Here is a 16,247-nt window from a genome sequence, read left to right as displayed (position 1 = left end):
TCCCAGGAAATGGCAGCAAATGTCCTGGGGTGGAGGCAGGTGGGTGAACACCTTGGCCTCCCCACTGATCAGGGCAGCAGCCCCTCTTCTCACTGCATCCTCACAGCCCCAGAGAGGTGGGGGGGGGTGTTACCACCCCCATCTCACAGAAGGAGAGACTGAGGCCAGACAAGGGCAGAGGCTTACTCACAGGGAATTGTCTGGTGGGGTCCATTTCGAAACAAAGCAAGGGACAAAGCATTGTGAACATTAACGAGGGCTGCGGAAGCAGAAATGAGTCAGGCATGCCCCCCCGCCCTGAGGAAGTGCCTGGTTGTGGGGAGGGGCTCTAATGTAAGGGATATTTTGATACTTACATGAAGTGAGAAAGAAGGGAAGCATGTGGAAGGTGCCGACACAGTGCGGAAGAGGAAGGAGTGAGCTCCACGCAGATTCAGGTGCTCGGGGAAGGCTTCTAAGAAGAGAAGGTGGTGCCGGACAAACCACCTCTCAGCTGGCAGGCGATGATGCTGGTCAGCTCGTGGTGCGTTCTCCTGAGCGCAGGTGTTGGGTTGGCCTGGCTGGGCTGAGGGACAGAGAAACAGCCTGTCCCTGTCCTCATCCTCTGTCAGGCGTACAGTCACCTCCCTGGCCTGCCCACAGCCTTTCATTCATTCACTCACTCCATGTGCACGTATTGAGTCAAGAGCCATGATGGACACAGCACAGAGCAGGGAGGAAAGACTCAATTCTGCTTACAATTGGCTGAGGGAGTCCTACAGAGCTGCCCTAACATACGTGCGATTGCAGCTACGGCCCAGAAAGCTAAGGAAGCTCCATGGAGCCATGAGACACCCTCTCCACAGCTGGGAGCTGAGCCAGAGCAGGCACAGAGTGCATCCCTGAGGATGAGGTGATGGGGAGGATGAGCAGGGAGCAGTTAGGTGAGGGGAGCACTGGGGGAAGAGAGGGAGCACGGGCAAAGTCCTGGGGAAGCAGAAGCAGGGCAAGGAAGAGAGCAGGAAAACACCCAGGGGGCTGGAGCCCAGAGTGCTCAGGAAAGCATGGGGGCTGGGGAGGGACAGGGCTTGGTGACCACAGTCAGCCTGGCTGCATTTATTCCGGGAGTAATCAGGAGCCATGGGAGGGCTTCAGGTAGGGCCTGGTATGATCAGACCCGCCCTTCAAGTGCACTATGTGGAAACTGAATCTTCCCAAATCTGCCTCCTGTTTCCAGGCTGGGTGCCCCCCTCATATCTGGAAGCACAGCAGGGAACAAGGCATGGACATTCTGGAGTATTCATGGGAGTTACTATGTGTCAATAAACAGATAAGAGCTCTGACAAGGAAAAGAGGGTCCTGGGCTGCTGTGCTAGATGTGGGAGTCAGGAAAGGCCCCCAGTAAGGTGCTGAAGCTGAAACCCCAATACTTTAGCCGCCTCATGCGAATAGTTGACTCATTGGAAAAGACTCTGATGCTGGGAGGGATTAGGGGCAGGAGGAGAAGGGGACGACAGAGGATGAGATGGCTGGATGGCATCACTGACTCTATGGATGCCAGTCTGAGTGAACTCCGGGAGCTGGTGATGGACAGGGAGGCCTGGCTTGCTGCGATTCATGGGGTCGCAAAGAGTCGGACATGACTAAGCGACTGAACTGAACTGAACTGAACTGAAGGTAGCATCTGAGCAGATATCCAGATTAAGTCTGCAGCTAGCCTAGTGACTTAGGATGAAGGAACTCAGAGCAGAGAAGACTCAAGATGGGAGCAGGAGCCAAGAAGGAACTTCACGGATCTGCCATCCACCGGCCCAGGGGCTGGGACAGAACCACAAGGAGGACTCCAATTGGAAACCTGCGGTTTTGCAGGGTTTCTGACAACCTACCCACTCCCACCCCAGATGGCATCCTCAGCTTTGTTGGGTTCACGGCATCAAGGTTTGATGAGAGATTTGAAGAAGATGACTGGTCATCCCTGCATCGTTCCTGGTGACATTAAAGTCCCCTGACTAGGAACGGGTCCTCTGACCACCCCCAGTACTCCCAGAATGCCCAGAGGTTTCAGATTGCCTAAACTCCCTCCCCAGGGTCTCGAGGAGGCACCTTGGGTCACATTCCCACCCCCATCTCACACTCCTCCTCTCCCAGGCTTGGTATCTCATCTCTGCCTCTCACCCTGGTCCTCCACCTCCTTCCCCTCCTCTCTCTCCCTTCTCCCCTCCTCCTCTCCTCCTTCCCTTCTGTGCTGGGGGTTTATTTTCAGAAACAGAATCCTTCCCGAGCCTCTGACATTTACTCTTTGGAATTAGAATATTTTCTATTTCTCTTTCTCAAAGCAAGTCTGTTGGCTGAGATTTCCCAAGGATCATGCCTGCCCTTCTAGAGGTGAAGTGCCAGGGCAGAACTGGCTTATGTCAGCTCAGCACCCATCATGTCAACCAGCAATTATTAGGCACCCACTGTGCACCAAGACCTTTTCATGAACTATCACTTTCAATCCATTTAAGAAGCCTGTGGGGTTGGGGTTACCCTCTGCATATGCAGGACGAATGAACCAAAGATTAGGGGAGTTAAATAACAAGTCTAAGGTCACATGTCAAGTGGAGGGGGGTGGTGGTGATGAAACCACACGTCTCTGGCCCCAGAGTCCATTTCTGTCTTCTGTGCTCTGCCTTCAAGGCCCAGGGGTGCTGGTTCACTGATGCATGGGCAGCATTTGGGTGAACCAAGAGTCTAGGGGACATAGCATCCAGGCAGAGGGAGGCAACAGCAAGAATAAAAGCACGGAGACAGGAATATGCTGGGCATGTGTTAGGGGCCAGTTGATGAGGCTGGGGTTGGGGATTCAGGTCCAGGAGTTGGAGATACAAAGACACTTGTCGAGGCAGACCTGGCCTGTGTGGTTACAAGTGACAGAAAATTCAGCTCCTGCTGGCTGAACTTAGAAGGAAATGCATTAGCTTGTCTGAGTGGTCAGCCCAAGGGTCACCTTTGTGAACAAGAGTGAGAAGAGGGCTTGATCTCAAAGTAAAAATGCTGACCAGACCAAAAGAAAAAAAAAAATATTCACAAGAGTCAGCACAGACAGAGAGCTGTCATGCATCTGACGCTGTTGTAAGCCATCTACAAGAACTGTCTCATTTACCTTCTTAATAACACTCTGTGTGGATATTATGATGTCCAGTTTATAGATGAGGAAACTAAGGCTCAGAGAGGTTAAGCAGCATATCCAGGGTCACACAGCTGGTAGTAGGTGGCAGACACCTCATTTGGATCTTGACTCTAGAGTTTAGGTCTTAATCACTGCCCTGCCACACCTTCCTGTGTGGCTGTCACAGGTCTGTTCCCAGTGGCCTGGCCTGGGAAGCTAAGCTGCTTCCTCTAGCAGGAAATGAGGAACCACGGAATGTTAGCAGGGAGTGACGCAGTCAAAGCTGTGCTTTAGAAACCCACTCAGAGGTAGTGTGGGACCAGGTCTGGGGGACAGGGACAGTACCCAATAGAAGCCAGGGTGGGCCTGACCAGTCACGTGGGGGAGAAAGAGAGGGGGGATCAAATGAGATGCTCTCTTAAATTCCGTTGGCCACTTGACCTGTGCTGGTGGAACACATGTCAGGTTTGCGGATGACTGACAACCCAGCTCTGAACACGCCTCCGGATTTGCATCATTTTCCGGTCTGTCCTCCTCACTTCTGGCAGGAGGAGACAGCCAGGGTCTGGCCCTGCACACTCTGCTCACCATCAGCTTCTGGGTCCCAGCCCAGATGTGGGGAGGGCATCCCAGGGGGGCTCACACCCATGGATTCAGAGCAGCTGAAGTCCAACAACCCAGCCCTAGAGGCCCAGCTGACCTGTGTCCTTCCTCCAAGGAGGAATAAGGGAGGGTGTAGATGAGGCTTGGGATCCCTTGTGTTTCTGATAGGTGTCAGGGACAAAACCTATCTCCTCTGGGCTCAGGGGCCAGCTGGTCCCTGGACCTTCTGGGTGAACGTATCCTCCCTGAAGCCAGGCCCTGCTCTTCCCCGACAAGCAGGAGAGGAGATGGCTGTCTTGCATGCCTGTCTTCCCTCTCTGGCAAGGTCCGTATCCCACTCTTGACACCCTGTAAAGAAGAGGCTTGCTCTCTTGATGGCAAGAGCTGTAAAGAATACAGCACAAAGAAGAGGGAGAAGCTGAGGCCACTTTTTGTTATCATTCTGGAAGAGATCAATGTCTAAGTCCAGCATTTAGGGCCCTGAAAGCCTAGGGGCTCAGAAATGTTTGCTTAGGAAATCGTCTCATGGCTCATTTCTATTGCCACTCTGGCTTTCCGCAGAAAATGTCAAAGACTGTGAAAAGGAAGGTAAAGTCAGTTGTGATGAGAAGGCTTTGCCAGCCACTGGCCTACTTCCCCTTTCTCTGAGCACAGAATTCCAGAACCCCAGGCTTGGAAAGAACATCAGAGGTTGTCAGCCCCTCCCCAGACTCTGCTAAGATCTTTAGATACCCACACAGCTTCCTGCTAGCACATGGCCTGCCCTCTTCTTGGCTCCTCCCTTTATGAGAAACTCTCTTCTCTGAGGCAGCTCTGCACACAGGCCATCATCTTCGGTATTCCTGAGCCTGACTCCCTAGAGGCAGGTTTTGGTGGTACCAGCTCTGCCAATCACTGGCTGAGTGACCCTCTGTCAGTTACTTTACCTCTCAGAGTCTCAGACCTCTTGTTTTGTAAAATGAGGATAATACTAGCATCTCTCATATGAACTCAACATTTCAGGGAACCTCTGAGCAGCCCAGAAAATACAGACAGGTTCTCATCTCCCACATTCTAGGTATCAGACCTTTATTATTCCTGTCTGTTGAGAGTTTGTTATGGGTGCATCATCCTGTTGGCTTGTGCTCAAATTGCATCCACCAGGACCAGGTGACATTAGTGGTAAAAACCCTGCCTGCCAATGCAGGGGACAGGGGTTCAGTCCCAGTCAGGAAGGTCCCCTGGAGAAGAGCATGGCTACCTTCTCCAGTATTCTTGTCTGGAGAATCCCATGGACAGAAGAGCCTGGCAGGCTGCAGACCACAGTGTTGCAGAGTTGGACACTACTGCAGCCACTTAGCACATAGACACAGGACATCTTGGCCTGGTTAACTATGACTCATTCTTCAGCTCTCAACCGAGACATCACCTCCTTTGAGAGACTTTCCATGATCTAATCTAATCCCCTGTCAAATATTCTCAGAGCTCCCCAGACAGCTCTTCTCATGACACCCTTACATTTTGTCGCTATTGCTTCTTCAGTGTGGTCTTCCTCACTGCCCCCATGAGCATAGAATCCCTGGTCTTCCCCAGGGACTTGCCCAGAGCTGAATTTTTAAGAGGCACTCAGTATAAACTTGTGAATGGAAGGAAGGGAGGAAGGAGGGAAGGGATGGAAAGGGTGTGTGGGGGTGGGGGTGGGGAGGAAGAAAGAGAAAGGGAAAGAAGGAATCCTCCTTGCAAATGGGCTCAGGGGCCAAATTTTCCTTACGTCAAGGCATTCTCTGACCCTAGGCTTAGTAAAGTCATCAAATAAATCCAACATTTAGAAAAGGGTGGGAGGAGGTAGGAGTGAGAGATTCAGCAGACACTTTCCTGAAATTCAGTGGTAATAAAGGAGAAAAATGGACTGGCTCCCTCCAGATAGCCATCGTGAGAGAAGTAATTACACAGCTCCTGTCCTGAGCATGGATGCTGGTGGAACCTGCCCAGGTAATTCATCAGCCCCAGATTAATGGACCCCTCAAGAACGTCCGCACATGTCTCCATCCAGGTTTCTCAGGACACCTTTGTTTAGATTTCATCAGGACTGTTTTTCTCTGTCATCCCTTAGTCGGGAGTGGGCTACCATACTAGGTGACACAATTGAATATTGATTTGCTGGCACTCACCCAGCAGAAAAGCAGCCCGTTCAAGTGAGCCACTTGTTTCCACTTGCTTGAGACCTCCCCAGGGCCTTTGCAACTCACTGAGTTGCTGGTATCACATCAGGTGAGCAGAGAACCTAGCTGTGTGTCTGTTGAGACTAAGGCTTGGCCATGTAGAAAATGCTGTAAACCTTGGTTGCCTCATCTGTAAAGTGAGAATAAGTGGAGCAGGATGATGCAACTGTCACTTTCTGGTATTTGCATTTTTCTAATACTTGAATTCTTTAAAACAGGCGTATGTTTCCCTTTATGATGAGAAAATCAAATGCAATGGAATTATAAATACATAAAATTTAAAAATATGAATAATTAAAACTAGGCACGTCATTGGGTTGCAGTGAGGGTTAAAGGAGATGGTTCAGTGCCCACAGCATAGGTTCAGGCACATGCTGGGTGAGTAATGCCTGTAGCTGCCAGGTTCCTCCAGTTATTATGGCTGATAATTGTTGTGACCACTGGAGATCAAGGTTTTTGTCATGAGTATCAGGCAAGTGTGTCAACCTCTTTGGCCTTGGTGAATTTATCTCTAAAATTAGAATGTCAGACTACTTCCTAAATGAAATGGCAACCCACTCCAGTATTCCTGCCTGGAGAATCCCATGACTGAGGAGCCTAGCGGGCTACAGTCCATGGGGTCTCAAGAGTCAGACCCGACTCAGCGGCTAAACCACCACTTTCATGCAAGTGTGTCAGCCTCTCTGTCCTTGGTGAATCCATCTCTAAAATTAGAATGGAGGACGCTTCCTACACCTAATAAAAGGAACAACAATGGGAATACCTACTAACATCCTAATTAATGATAAACATCAAATGCTTCTTTCCTTAATGTCAAGAACAAGACGAGGACGTCCACACTGACCACTTCTATTTAACATTGTCCTGGGGGTTTTAGCCAGGGCACCTAAGCACGAGAAAAAATAAATAAATAAAGACATCTATATTGAAAAGTAAAATTATTTCCTTTCACAGATAGCATGATCTTGAACACAGAAGATCCTAAAGAAGCCCCAGAAGAAACTATTAAAACTCACAGATGAATTCAGCAAGATTGCAGAATATGAATTAAATAAACCAAAATCAATTATATTTGGCTGGCAAAAAATTCATTCTAGGGTTTCCACAAGTAACTAAAGAAAAACCCAAACAAAATTTTTGGCCAACCCAATATTTCTATGCACTAGCAATGAACAATAAAATTAAGTAAACAGTTGAAAATAAAATTAAGTAAACAACTCCATTTAAAACGGCACCTAATATAATAAAATATCTACAAATAGAGTAAGGTGTGTGTGGTCAATTGGTTTCAGCAAGGGTGAAGGATACCAAGAAAATTCAATGGAGAAAGAATAATCATTTCAACAAATGATACCAATACAACTGGATAAACACATGTATGAAGTTGGACATCACTTCACATCACGCATCAAAATGAGTCACTGCACAAAGTTTATCTCAAAATGGACCTTAGACCAAATGTAAGAGTCAAAATTGTAAAACTGTTAGAAGAAAATATAGAAGTAAATCTCTGTGACCTTGGGTTAGTGAATTAGTGCTTAATTATGACACCAAAAGCACAAATAAGAATAGAAAAAAATAGATAAGTTGACTTGATCAAAATTTTAAAATTTTGTGCTTCAAAGGGCACCACCAAGAAAGCAGGAAAACAACCTACACAATGGGAGAAAATATATGCACATCTTATACCTGATAAGAAACTGGCTTCAGAATATAAAAGCCACGCTTATGACTCGACCATAGAAAGACAAGCTGATTTTTTTTTTTTAAGGCAGAGGACTGAATAGACATTTTTCCAAAGAAGATCTATAAATTGCTAATAATATGCTCAGCATTGTCAGTCATTTAAGAAATGAAAATCAAAGCTAAGATGTCATACCTCATCACAGCCAATATGATGGATATAATTTAAAAAATGAATAATAATGAGTGTTGGCAAGGAGGTAGATAAACTGGAATCTTCACACATTGCTAGTGGGAATGTAAAAGGGTGCAGTTGTTTTGAAAAGCAGTTTGACGGTTCCTTGAAGAGTTAAACACAGAGTGACATATGACCCAGCAATTCTACTCCTCAGAGTATGCCCAGGAGAAATGGAAACATATGTCCACATAAAAACATGTACACAAGTGTTCACAGAAGCATTATTAAAAATAGCAAAAGTCTGGAAACAACCTGAGCATCCCTTAACTGATGAGTGGATAAACAAAATACCATGTATGTGAACAACGGAATAGTATTCTACAGTAAAAAGAAACAAAGTACTCACACATGCTACAATATAAATTAACGTTGAAAATTATGTAAAATAAGTCAGTCACAAAAGACCACATATTGTATGATTCCTCCCATAGACTGAATGTTTTCCCCCACAGATTCATATGTTTAAGCTTAACCCCTAATATGGTTATATTTGGAGGTGAAGACTGTGGGTGGTAATTAGGTCATGAGGGTGGAGCCCTCATGAATGAGATTAGTGCCCTGATAAGACGAGATATGAGGGAAATGATTTTTCTTTTCTCTCTGCTGTGTGAGGACAAAGCAAGAAGTTAACTATCTGGTAAACCAGGACCCAACCATATTAGCACTCTGACCATGGGCTTCCCAGCCTCCAGGACTAGGAGAAATAAATTTTTATTGTTCAAGCCAATACTTGGACTATGGTATATCAGCCTGAGCTAAGACAGTTCCTCTTACATAAAATGTGTAGAATAGGGAAATCCAGAAAGACATAAAGAAGATCAGTGGTTTCAGGGGATGAGGCAGGGTATGGGGAGTGACTGCTAAGGGGTACACAGTTTCTTTGCAGGTAATGGAAATATTCTAAAATTAAATAGTAATGGTGGTTGTACAGCTCTGTGAATACACTAAAGCCCACTGATGGATATCCATCAGAAAAGTGAATTTTATTGTATGTAACTAACTTATACCTCAATAAAGCTATTTTGTAAAGGATCAGAATAACACTGCCTTTTTGTCTAGATGCAGGGGATGGACTGTAGACCTTTACGTGACATTTCCAGTCTTCAAAATCCCTGTCTGTGAGTCACAGCAGGGTTTATGACCTTTGATGTAAACCCTTCAGGAGGACAGGGATAACTGCAGAGGTCCCTCCACCTCTCCATGGCCTGATGTCTTCACTCACTCACTCACCTGCTCACTCATTCATTCATTCAGGCACCCAACAGTACTAAGCCTGGTGAGTGAGGAGCACACAGGAGCAGGTGAGTCTGGTGCAGTGGGTGGTGCTGGCGGCAGGGACGTGCGGGAACTGGGGAGCTCCAGGCAGGGTTTGTGTGAAACTGCCTGGGGAGGTCAGGAAGGCATCACAAAAGAGGCAAGATTGAAGGAGGAGGGGGAGTTTGTCAGGTAGACACGGTGGAAGGGCATGCCAGGCAGGGAGATCAGCTCCTGCAGGGGCGCAGAGACTAGGAAGCATTTGACGTGTTCAAGGAAGAGCACGTGGCCTGGAATGGCTGGAGAGTGGGGTGTGTGAGATGAGGGTGGAGAGGCTGGCGCCTGGGGTCCCTTCTCCCTGTTATCCCATCAGTATTGTCTATGGAACTTCTTTTCATGTGTGAATTACAATGTAGAATTAAAAAATGTGCTTGCTCTTCCCTCTGCCAGGAGCCCAGTTCCCTGCTCCATACGGGAAATTCTACTGATCTTCCAAGGCCCTGCCCTTACGAACCCCTGACCCCCTTCTCCTACCAACCACCAGGTAAGGTGAGCCCACCCTCTTCAGGGTTCCCGTAACCCAGATACACATCTCTGATTGATTCCCCAAAGGTAAGCACTGTGTCTTATCCTTTTTAAAATTTATTTCCACAATCGACCACAGTGCTTAGCATATCACTGACATTCATACATTTGAGTCTTTTTTTTTTTTTTTTTAATTTGTCATTTCTACCTGAAACATGTGGAGCAATGGGCTGAATAAAGCTCAAGGTCATGAGCACTGGTTAGGGAGACAGACAGACCCAAGATCAGTTCCAATCTCTGGCATAACCTCTCTGTACCTAAGTTTCTGTAAAATGGGGATAATGACCTTGGAAGGAAAGTTATGACCAACCTAGACAGCACATTAAAAAGCAGAGCATTACTTTGCCAACAAAGGTCCATCTAGTCAAGGCTATGGTTTTTCCAGTAGTCATGTATGGATGTGAGAGTTGGACTATAAAGAAAGCTGAGCACAGAAGAATTGATGCTTTTGAACTGTGGTGTTGGAGAAGACACTTGAGAGTCCCTTGGCCTGCAAGGAGATCCAACCAGTCTATCCTAAAGGAAATCAGTCGTGAATATTCATTGGAAGGACTGATGTTGAAACTGAAGCTCCAATACTTTGGCCACCTGATGAGAAGAGCTGTCTCATTGGAAAAGACCCTGATGCTGGGAAAGATTGATGGCAGGAGAAGGGGGTGACAGAGGATGAGATGGTTGGATGGTATCACTGACTCAATGGACATGAGTTTGAGTAAACTCCATGAGTTTGTGATATACAAGGAGGTCTGGCATGCTGCAGTCCATGGGATTGCAAAGAGTCAGACACGACTGAGCGACTGAACTGAATGACCCATTTATTCAACCAGCAACTGTTTCTTGAATAGCTACTACACACCAAGCTCTGTGCTAGACACAGGCCCCAGCAAAGAAGAGCATAGCCCCAGCCCTCTCCTCAGGTAACCAACAGTCCAGCTGGGTCATGACTCACAGATGCTAAAGAGCTGCTAATTAATATATGATTATGGGGGTTGATGAATTATGTAATATAATGATACAGTAATCAGTGGGAGTCAGGGACCTTATTCGGGAGGGGTGGTGGGGAGGCTGGTCTGAGGAAGTGGCAAGTTGCTGGGGCCAAGCCAGGCAGAGCGTCTGGGTCGGGGGAGTGGGGTGCTAAGTGGAGGGACCAGTGCACTTTGTGGGGTTTGGGTACTCGTAAAGCAAGATGCACTCATGGACTAGCCAAGGCTAGCAGGACCAGAGAGGGTCAGTGAGAGACAAGACAAGAGGTGAACTCAGGAAGGGAGCTGGGGACAGATGATGGGGTGTGGATAGAGCAGGGAGAGACATGTCCTAAAGCTAAGGAGACCATCTGTGACCTGAGCCTGTCACCAGTGCATCTACTCTGAGCCTTCGATTATCCATGGCCAATGTGGCCTTGCCCTTGCAATGAGGCTGCCATGGTGACTGTAATGTGACCCCTGGATGGCCATGCTGGCCTGGCTGCTGGGCAAGGAGATAGCTGCTCAGGAAGGAGCCCAGATGTCTTCTCTAGGAAGAAGCACACAACCCGGCCCCCACCCTGTCCCTCTCCCTTTCTGCCTCTTGGGGCCGCTCTTACTCCCCATCACCAAGGAGGCATAGGATACTAGTTCAGACTTTGAATTCTGGAGCCAAACATACCAGCATTCAAATCCCAGCTCTCACTGCTACGTGCTGTGTGACTTCGAGCAAGAAGTCTTCATGAGGTTAAATGGGATGAAAGATGTGAGAGCCTAGTACCATGCCCGGTATACAGAAGTCACTCAGTAGCTGGGCACTATTGTTAGTGACCAGGATTCATTGCAGGCCCAGTCCCTGGGGCCTGGTGGCGTTTGATGCATGGGGGTGGCTGATGTCAGCTGAGCCACACCCTCTCTCCTTCTGGCCAGTGCCGACTTGGGCCTCAGCCTCCGGCCTCTTCTGTGCTCATCCCTCCCTGCTGGGGCTCCCTGGGTTCTGCTCGTGGTTTCACCACTGAGCTCCAGCCTCACATTTGGGTACTGCTGGGTCCCACAAAGCTCCTTGTGAAAAGCAGATTCTTCATCGGCACTCTCACATCCCTCCTGAATCTCACCTCCCTGGAGCCTCCTAACTAACCATGGAGCTTCCACAGGCTGGTGTCTGGGCCTTGGCCCTGCCCTTAGCTTCTCCTCCTAGTCCATCCCCACCCTCCTCCATGCCCCTGCTGGTCTGAGTCCAGGCCTGTCCCCCACCCACCCTACTATCAGAGCAGGGAGAATGACATGGAGAAGGGAGACAGGTCCCTAGGGTAAGATGTGCCAGCCTTGGGGCCTTTCTGATCCTCCGCTCTGTAGTATCTCAGAACAAAGATGTTTCCAGGAAGAAAACACTGAAAAAAGTAAGTTGACAGTCCTCTGTGTTGGCTCCAGACTTCAGAAAGTTGGAATAAAACATCACCATATGGATGTGCTTCACGCAGATAGCTAAATGAGAAGACAAGAATCGATGGGAAAGTTCTGTACCTCCCCCAGCTCTTGGCTCCCCCAGCTCACACAGAGCACCTTCAATGATAGCCCATGACTCGGAGGATGAGAGGCAACTTCAACACCATCAGGCCCCTCCTCTCTCCAACCTCAACTGCCTCACCATCCCTGCCTCCACATCTTTCCACCCGAGTCACACAGGCCTTCTTGGAGAACCTCAAATTGCCTGTGCTCCCTCCCACCTCAGGGCCTTTGCACATGCTGTTCCTGTCACCAGGAACACACTCCTCTTCCTGCCTACTTAAGACAACTAGTTAGGTTCCAAAGTAGGTGTTGATCCTGAAAGTGGGGTGAACTACAGGGTCCATGAGTGGTCAATGGGGAACCAAGACTCTGAAAGGGTGCGGGTAACTCCTGGTCAGACTTCCCTTGGTTTAGCTAGAGCTCGTTTTCATAAGCTTCTGGAAGTATTTGTTTGTCATAGTTTCAGAGACGATATTGTTACAGTATAAACTAAAAAGTTTGTTCATAATATGTCCCTTTTTTGTAATATGCAAGTTATAGTGAAAGAAGCAAGCTGTTCCTTCCCCTCCTCCCTCTAGCTCCCTCTCCAGTTGCTTGAACCCCGCTGGACACCCCGTGAGTCTTTGAGACCCATCAGGCCTCTGCCATCTTCTTCTGGGCGGATTTGGGAACAGGGAGCGGGATCTTGCTAAAGTGCCCCCGGACTCAGCTTCTGAGAAGTTCTTTCAAAGCCTCTTCTGTGGGAGCTTGGAGGGTGCCAGTTTCCTTTGGAACACAAACCTTCTCTCACTCAGGTGTGTCCCCCTCACAGCCAAGCCCAAGGCCAGCGCTTAGTGGAAACTTGGAAAATCTCTGGTTCAATTGGACAAGACTTGAAACAGGAAGTGAACAAGCTTTCAAAAGGTGCATCAGAGCATGGAAAGAAACTGTAAATCAAAATCCTTTTCTTGGCTCCTGGAGAACACAGAGCTTTCAAGGAGGCCTTTGACAAATCCTTGGGTAAAGTGCAGAATTTCTTTCAACTGTAAATAGTCCTGACTCAGGAAGCTGTATCACCCCAACACACACACACACACACACCTCTCACAATATACTTATATACAAATACACACTATATACACACACCTCTAACTGTATACATATAATGATTGAATAATAAGTCAATCATTATTCATGGATTCCATATTTGAAATTTTACCTGCTTGCTAAAGTTTTTTGTGACCCCGAATCAATACTTAAGGTACTTTTGCTGTCATTCATGGACACGCACAAAGCAGGGAAAAATTGGAGTCACCCAATGCCAGTTAAGTCAAACAAGGCAATGCTCTGTCATCTTATTTTGTCTCACATTCTGTAAACTAGTATCTTTTCCCCTATTTAGTGCCTTTTTTTTTTTTTTTGCATTTTTGTGCTTTTTGTCAGTGATTTTGCTATTTAAAATGGCCTCCAAGCCCAGTACTGAAGTGCAAGAAAGCTGTGACGTGCCTTAGGGTGAAAATATGCGTGTTAGATGAGTTTCACTGAGACGGGGATTATGGTGCTGCTGGCTGTGAAATCAATGTTAATGAATCAACAACGTATATTAAATAAGTTGTAATTAACAGAAACACCCATAAATCAAGGTTCTATATTGGCCCACTTACTTTTTGTAGAAACAGCCATACTCTTTTCCAGAGTGGCTGTATCACTTGCCATTTCCATCATCAGTGTAGAGGTAATCAGTTTCTCTACATACTCACAAGCATTTGCTGTTAGGACCAGTTTTCATTTTAGCCATTTTGGTAGGCTTGTATTTGATAGTTCATTGTGGTTTTAATTCACATTTCCCTAATGGCTGATGATATGGAACACCTTTTCAAGTGTTTATTTTCCATCTGCGTGTCCTCTTCAGTGAAATGTCTCTTCACATTATGGAAGTAAACAAAGATCAAGCACATGATAAAAGCAAAGGTTATCTGTTCTGAGCTCATCAAAGTAAGAAAGTCAGGCCATCATCACTTGCATTTTGGCAGAGACTCAAAGGCAAGCAGAGGAGTGGGGGAGGTTTATACTGGAGAAAAGGGAAGGCTTCAGATATCCCTTGGAGTCTGTGGGCCTGGAGAAGCTGTAGGCAGGCTGATTAGAAGCAGGGCATCTATGTGATTGAGGAGGGGGCATCTTTGTTTTTCTCTGGTTGGTCCTAAGTTGGAAGCAGAAACAAAAATTGAGGAAGCTGTCAGTTACTAATAGTCCTGGCCCTTTGGGGCCACATATTATAGAAGCTATTGTTCAACCTTCTGGAACATCACTAGAAATAGCAATCCAGCTTCCTGCAAGTCTGACTGATAGCAGGCTGGCATCCTGGGCTGTTTACTCAGGGTGAGAGTTTGGCTTCCTGGGCAGTTTGCTGCCACCTGTGGCTCAAAGTTCTATTTTCCTCTGTGGCCGGCTCATAGTTCACTTGTATGTTCAGTCTCTCAGTGTCTTTTACCCATTTTTAATTGGCTTAATTAACTGAGAGCTTTTTTTTAAATCATGAATAGAAGTCATATTTTATCAAATGCTATGTCTACATCTACTGATATGATCTTGTGGCTTTCCTTCTTTAGTCTGTTGATGTAACGGAGTACATTCGTTGATTTTTGAATGGTGAAATTTTGTATGCCTGGGATAAATCCCACTTGGTTGTGACGTATAATTCTTTTAACCTATTGTTGGATTCTATTTCTTTATTTGGTTGAGGATCTTTGCATCTATGCTCAGGAGAGGTATTTCTCTGTTGTTTTCTTATAATGACTTTGTTCACTTTGGGTATCAGGCTGATTCTGGCCTCATAGAGTGAGTTTGAAAGTGTTCCAACTGCTTCTATTTTTTGAATGAGATTTGCAAAGAATTGGTATAATTTCTTCCTTAAATGTTTGGCATACTTCACAAGTGAAGCCACGTGGGCCTGATGCTTTCCGTTATTAATTATTGATTTAATAGATATAAGCCTATTCAGATCATCTGTTTCTTCCTGTGTGAATCTTGTCAGATTGTGTGTTTCAAGGAACTGGTCCACTTCTTCTAGGTTATCAAATTGGTGAGCATTGCATTTTTCTTAGTGTTTCTTTATTATCTTTTTAAATTTCCATGGGATCTGTAATTATGCCCCCTCTTTCGTTTCCAGCATTAATAATTCATGTTCTCTATTTTTTCTTTTTTGCTTTGTTAGCCTGGCTAGAAACTTATTAAAGTTAGTGATCTTTTCAAAGAACCATCTTTGGGTTTTATTGATTTCTCTATTGATTGTATTTTTAATTTCATTGATTTCTTTTCTAATTTAAATTATTTCTTTCTTATATCTCCTTTGAATTTAATTCTCTCTTCTTTTTCTCGTTTCCTAAGGTGGAGGCTTCAATGATTCAGGTTAGATCTGTCTTCCTTTCTAATATGTGCATTCATTGCTATAAATTTCTCTCTAAGCAGTACTTTCACTGTATCCAACAAATTTTGATAAGCTCTGTTTTCATTTTTGTTTAGTTCAAAATACTGTTGAATGCCTGGAGTTTTCTTCTTTGACTAGTGTGTTACTTAAAAGTGATTTCCTTAATCTTCAAGTATTTTGAGATTTTCCAGATATCTTTCTGCTATTGGTTTCTAATCTAATTCTCCTCTGGCCTAAGAGCAGACATTTATGGTTTCTCTTCTTTTAAATTCATTAAGGTATGTTTTATGACCCAGAATATTGTCTATTTTGGTTCCATGTGAGTTTGAGAAAAATATGTATTCTATTGTTGCTGGATGAAATAGTCTATACATATGCATTATATTCAGCTCATTGATGGTGAATTAAATTATGTCCTTACTGATTTTATGCCTGTTGCACATGTCCATTTAGGGAGTGGTGAACTTCCCAACTATCACAGTGGATTCATCTACTTCTTGCAGTCTATCATTTGCTTCACATAATTTGGTCCTCTGTTGTAAGGCACATATCCATTAAAGACTGTTGTCTTCTTGGAGAACTGGCCCCTTTATATTATGCAATGTCTCCCTTTATCCTTGATACCTCTCCTTGAACTGAAGTCTGCTCTACCTAAAATTAATACAGCTACTCCTGC

Source organism: Oryx dammah, unplaced genomic scaffold, assembly GCF_014754425.2.
Source record: "Oryx dammah isolate SB20612 unplaced genomic scaffold, SCBI_Odam_1.1 HiC_scaffold_27, whole genome shotgun sequence".
NCBI classification, from domain to species: domain Eukaryota; kingdom Metazoa; phylum Chordata; class Mammalia; order Artiodactyla; family Bovidae; genus Oryx; species Oryx dammah.
Note: the sequence above shows the minus strand (reverse complement) of the source record.